Here is a 6,578-nt window from a genome sequence, read left to right as displayed (position 1 = left end):
AGGTCTTGTTTGCAAATATCTTCTTCCATTCAGGTGTTTCCCTTTTGTTTTGTTGATGGTTTCTAATTTTCAAGGGAAAAGCTTTTGCTATGCAGAAGCTTTTTGGTTTGATATAGTCCCATTCATTTATTTTTGCTTTTACTTCCCTTGCCTTTGAGGTCTCGCTGAGACCAAGGCTCATAAATTTAGTTCCTATGTTTTCTTCTATGCATTTAATTGTTTCAGGTCTTATATTTAGGTCCTTAATCCATTTGGAGTTAATGTTGATGTGTGGTGATAGACAACAGTCTAGTTTCATTCTTTTGCAGTTGGCTTTCCAGTTTTCCCAGCACCATTTATTGAAGATGTGCCACCATTTTCTACCACCCATTCACATCTAGTGTTCAGGATGTCCCATGAGCATGAAATTCCTCTGGAACCAGGACAAGTGGCAATTCACTGAGATTCAAAGCAAGTACAAGGTAAGCTTGTTACATCTATGTTTGAGTAAGCAGAGGCTCTAACACTCACAAAAGGCTAGGCTTTTTGTTTGCACTAGAACTTACTTCAGATTCAGAAAGAAGGCAATGGTGTTCTAGGAAACATGAACTACTCAGTATCATATCCTTTCCAACTCATGTTACGTCCCTTGTTTTAGCTAACCACTTAACTAAAAATGATGCCAGTCAGTCCTTCCTTACTCTTCAATAACTTGAAGGTAGAAAGTATTTGTAGAATGTGCACATATCAAGGGATGAAAGAAAAACAGTAGTTTTGTGCAGTGATTCCACTGTTCTAGTAAGAACAAATACATTTGCAATTATGAGCTATGAAATACGAATTGTGTAATTTCAATAATTCTGCATACAAATTCAGTGCTCTCATATTTGCTTTAAAATTGGCAATGCACAAAATAAAGAATAGTAAGATTCATGCTAATTATTTAACATTTTCATTTATCTTTACTTGAACAACATTAAATAGCAAATAAAAAAACACCATGACAATTTGAAGAGCCTTTCCAAAGAAAAGAAAAAGCTTTTCACTCAGTCCAATTATCCTTTTTCTTGCCATCAGAAATTGGGTGGAGGAGAGCATTGCATTCCAACCCCAACTCATAGGCAGTTAATCTGCCTCTTGTTAACTCAACCATGGGAAGACCCACTGGGCTTGAGAGACAATAGAGTGACTCCCTTGATGACCTCTATAAGTAAGGAAAGTACACTTTAGAAAAAGACAAAAGGGAAGTCCTAGCCTACCATTTAAATAAATAAATAAATAAATAAATAAATAAATGACATATAACATTATGTAAATTTAAGATATATGATGTATTATTTGATATATTTATATGTTGCAGTGATTGCCATTGTAGCAATATTTAGCACCTCTATCACATTACATAATTATCCTTTCTTCCAGCCCACCATTCTTAACACTTGGGATTAACTGTCCCCTACCAGAATATGGGGATGTACATATTTAGCCCTAGATTTTACTAAAAACAGAGTCTCATCTAAAACAAAATTCATGCTTCTAGCATATTGCTTCCAAATTCAAGAACAATTATCTTTAATAGTTAAGCTTTGGTTCGGCTGCAAGTGACAGAAAGCCCCCGCCCCCAGATAGTGACTTTAGCACATTCAAAGTCCTTTTTAGTCTGATTTATAAATATAGAAGTGATTCAGGGCTGGTATGTGCTCTACTGTGAGAGCAACCTAAGTCCTTCTTTTTTGTTGCTCTGTCTGGCACAACCCATATTCCCAACGCTGCCTTGAGAATCAAGATGTCTGTAGCCATCGAGCCTGTCTGCAGAATATCAGGAAAGACAAAAGGAGAGACAGGGGAATGCTCTCTTCTAGAAATTGAGCACACCGCTTTCACTCACATCCTACTAGCCTGAATTTAGACATATCATTATATTAGGTGCAAAAGACACTAGGAAAGGTAATACTACATCTCACCTAAAAATAAAGGGTTCTGTTTACAAGAAAAATTAGGAGAATGGAAGTTGCGGGAAACCATCACTGTGCCAAATCATATTTTCAAGTCATTCATAAACTTACCTTTCTGCAAACAGTTCTCACATTTGTAAATCCGTTTAGTGCAGTGCCTAATATATCACATAGTAGTAGGTAATTAATAAATGTTGTTCAATTGTTTCTCAAATCATGATCACTAAATTTATAAAGTTTCCTAATATTTCTAATGTCTATTCATTTTGATTGGTAACTCAGAAGCACATAAAAAAGAATATCACTTAAACGTAATAAAAATAATTTAAAAATAATCACACTCTATGTTATCTGTTTACAAACCAAATGTATTTTCTAATATCAGATGTTCTTAAAGTGGATTCTATCTGAAAATTATAGACAAACTTGAGTGTGCACAGATAGTTTTTTAGGGAGTTTTTCTAAAGGCTGATTTCTGGAATATATCCATTATCCATAACTATTATTGTTGTTATTCATGTTTCTGATTCAGAAAGTCTGGTGTTGGGCTCAGGAATCAAAATTTTCAGAGGGTGCCCAGGGTAATTACTATGAAAAACACTACCACAAAATGTAGCATATTGGATTGTGTTTGCCTGTGGTTTGCTCTTCCAAAGCCCAGTATAGAATCAAATCATTAAAGGTATGATTATGAAGCCCAGAATACCTTCTTCCTATACCTTCCAGGCTCTTATATTTGGGGTTTTCTCTCTGTTAACTATTCCTTCCTATTTCTGCTTTATTCCTGATTCTTCCCCATACAACATACTCTGAAGGTCTTTACAGCACAAGAAAAGAAGCCTGAGAAGCCTTGATAACTTCACTTGCAGATGTAATGGATTGGCAAGCCAAAGACAAGAATGAAATAGATGTTATTTGCTATATTACATTCATTTATTTGACCCTTAAGTTGGTAAAATAAAAATGTTTTTACTCAGTGTATTAATAGTATAGCTAATAAGTACGTATTCTAATGTTATATTTAAGCAATATTTGGCTTTAGATAGAGCACATTACTAAGAAATAATTAGAATTTTGAGTTTCAATGTTGATTTTATCCTGTGATTCAATGTTTTATAAGTGTGCTATACATATCTTATATACATAAGGTAGTTTTAAGTGGTACCTTTGAAAATTTTAAATTTGAATAGTTTTATATATATTTTAACTCTTACCTTGCATTTATGGCAAGCAGCTCTGAATTTTTACTTGTAGAAATGATACAAAGTTTTTTCTACAGTAATTTTTAAGTAAAAAGTGAGTTAATGTAATGAAGAATATTAAGTAAAGAGTGTTTAAGCAATTAGAATCAAATTCTAACCTCCCCAACCCTATTTCTTCACATGTAAAATGAGAATAATAATACTAACTCAGAGAATTGTAATGTTAAATGAAATAATTCATGTATATAATGTGTTCAGTATTGATAACTATTATTATTGTTAATAATATCATTAACATGGATCAGATTTTCATGTGCATTATTTTGATGTTTAATGTGAAATCTGCCTGGACATTGAAAGATTACCTGGGCTTGCAAAAAAAAAAAAAAATTGGCTTCTCAAAAGATGGTCTCAAAATAAAGGCGTAATATTAAATATCCATTGGTAGGGTATTTGTTAAGCAAATTATGACCCAGTTATTCAGCAGAATATTATGTAGTCATTAAAAGAAATGAGAGCTGACCAGAGTATAGATGTATGGCTGGAGCTGGAGGGGCCATCTTGAACAAAGGTGCCCTTGGGCAAAAAGGTCCCACATGGTAGAGCAACAAGATAGAAGCCATTTCCCTGAAGACATAAAGAGAAGAGGCTCCATACTAGCCCTGACCTGCCTTCTTCCAGACTTTAGAGTAAAACAAACAAACAAAAACAAACAAACAAACAAAAAAACTTCCTTCTTTAAGTTACTTTGGGTTTCTATTGTTTCCAGCTGAAGATAATGAAAACCTATACAACAGGAGATTACAATATATCATGGTGAGCATCACTGCTTACACAGAGGGGCCCCCATATCCCTGTCTTGGGGTTCAGGAGAGGCTTTCTGAGGAGATCTTAAAAAAAAAAAAAATGAGATAGATCCAAGTATACTGATATAGATCCTATTCTAACATAAATTATTATTAAGAGAAAGGGGGAAAAGCAAGGTATAGAACAATATTTTAATAAATTATCAATAGAGTGAAAAAGGATATATACATATATATATGTGCATGTATATATAGTGTAAGGATTTATATAACACATTATATATCATATAAAACATATACGTACGTATATATTGTGCATATATGTATATATTTAGAGAGACAGAGATGGAAAGAAGGGGATAGCTGGGGTCAGGAAGGCCTCAAGGCCTTGAAAAAAACCTTGTAGAGGAAATGAAGCTTGAGTGAATTTTCGAAAGATGAAGGTGGCAGGCTGACAAAAGGAGGAACAAGTAGCCAGGACAGAGGAAGCAACTGGAACACAGACACAGATACAAGAAAAAGCCAAATTTTGTGAGTATGACCTCTTTGTAGAAAGGCAAGCCCCTCAGTATGGCTTGAGTGTGAAGTGCACACTGGGATATGGCTAGAAATGAGTCAGGACAGCTTGGTTCCAGATCACAGAGAGGCTTGATGTCATGCTAAGATATGGGGTAATGGGGTGCCACTAGCCAGCTTCAAAAAAAGAAGTAATGTCATCAGGACTGTGGTCTTGAAAGATCACTTGATGACAGCGTGAGGGATAGTTAATTGTATTAATCAAGAGGCCATTACTATGAGCTAGACCAGAAATGAGGAAAAGCCCCTAAGCAAAGGCAGTTTCAGCGGGGATGGAGAGGAGGAAATATGCAAAAGGATCTGGTCATTCCCAAAACCCGGAAATTTAGGGAAACTGAGAAGCCAAGGCTGACTTCAAAAGCACTTATCTGATAAAGAATCCAGAAAAAGGAAAAAGAAACAATCTTGGTGGCAGCTGCAGAGATAGTGAATACAATTTAGAACTTGCTCTACTGAGGTGCCTAAGGTACATCCAAATGGTCATTGGCCATGTGGGCCTGCGGGTCTAGTACGCAGGGAGAGAGAAGTAGAGATGACTGCTGCCTCTTCACTTTATAATCACCTCACATCAATATGTTCCAGTAAAAGGCTATCTGATAAAATGTCTTTAATAAATCTAATGTAAATGTGAAAATGATCTTTTATTTTGGTCTTGTGATTTTATTTCCAAGCCATTTGTTTCATGCTCCATTTTCACAAAGGGGGTTTGGTCTAACTCTTTGGAGATTCGTTCATAATAGCTAATTTTGGAATCCTCTGTTTGACCCTGACTGGTAGTCCAGTCTCTTCCATCTGAACAATATATCACAGCATACTCTAAAAATTATACCAGGAAAGGATCTGAGACATAATTCCTATTCTGAGAGTGAGATGGGGGTATTAAACAAAAGAAATCCCAAAATGCACAGCAAATGGGTCTTTCTGGTACTTTGATTATTAAATTTACCAAAACTCTTGCTTTTGCAGTTCTTGAAGGGAAGAATGTTTTCAAAGCAACAGTAAAATCTAAAAGACTCTTTAAGGCAAGGTCAGATACATTACAGTGGAAAAACGGTGGCATGCTTGTGAAAGCTTACGATCATACTTGGCTTTGCTTTGTGTTGAAAGTGACCAAAACTAATCAGGTCCAGAAGAGCATTCAGTAAAGCTGCTTTTCTGACTCTCTGCCTCTGCCCTTCCTGATTCTGCCTCTGAGCAGATTGCGGGAGACTGGTGCCAACTCTACATTGCTTAATAATAATTCTCATTAGCATGCTGCCTTGGATGTGTATTGCAGAGCAAATTTAGCTCCTCTTCAGTGTGATCAAGAGAGCACCACAAAATTCTCAGAATGTGCAAAGGGTTGGAAGCCCTCAGGAGAGAGGATACTTCGGTCTCTTTCCTTTTTCTCCCTGACATGGCCAGGACAGACAAAGAGAAATTTTAACACCACACCTGGAACCTTGTGTTCTTTCTGCTTTTTCACTTGTGGCCCTCAGAGATTTCAGTTGTTTGTGGTTTCCTATTTCAGAGTCTGATAAATGCACATGTCCATGGCCTGTCCAAGCCCAGTGCCCCTGTGGAGTGAATTCTATTAGCTCTGTTCTGTGCCTTTGACCATACTGCCACAGGCCGTGTGTACCTGCAGCTCCATGACTTTCCTGAGGTCGTTCACATTAGATTTCGTTATGAAAGTGGATAGATGCTGTTTATTCTCCTACAGATGCTAGGGTGACTGAATGACACTCTGAGGAGACACGCGCAACCTTGCACATTCACAGCCTACTTAACAGAGGCCAGATTTCCCACAAAGGCTTTCACATACCGTCTGCTATCACATGATACCACGTGCCAGGTCCTTATAGGAAATGTATTTGATCACCCAGTTTCTCATTCTCCTTTAAAAATGGCAAATTAAACAAGACATTAAGTAGGTTTCGCACTAAAGGAATTAGGTGCATATCGAATGCAGTGAATTAAAGGAAATTTTTATTGTAATCACCGGCTGCAAAATGACAATCACACACCCTTATGAGAAATTTAGAGAACTTATCAGACTTAGTGGCCAGCAGAGAGATACT

Source organism: Pteropus alecto, unplaced genomic scaffold (assembly GCF_000325575.1).
Source record: "Pteropus alecto unplaced genomic scaffold, ASM32557v1 scaffold95, whole genome shotgun sequence".
NCBI lineage: Eukaryota > Metazoa > Chordata > Mammalia > Chiroptera > Pteropodidae > Pteropus > Pteropus alecto.
Note: the sequence above shows the minus strand (reverse complement) of the source record.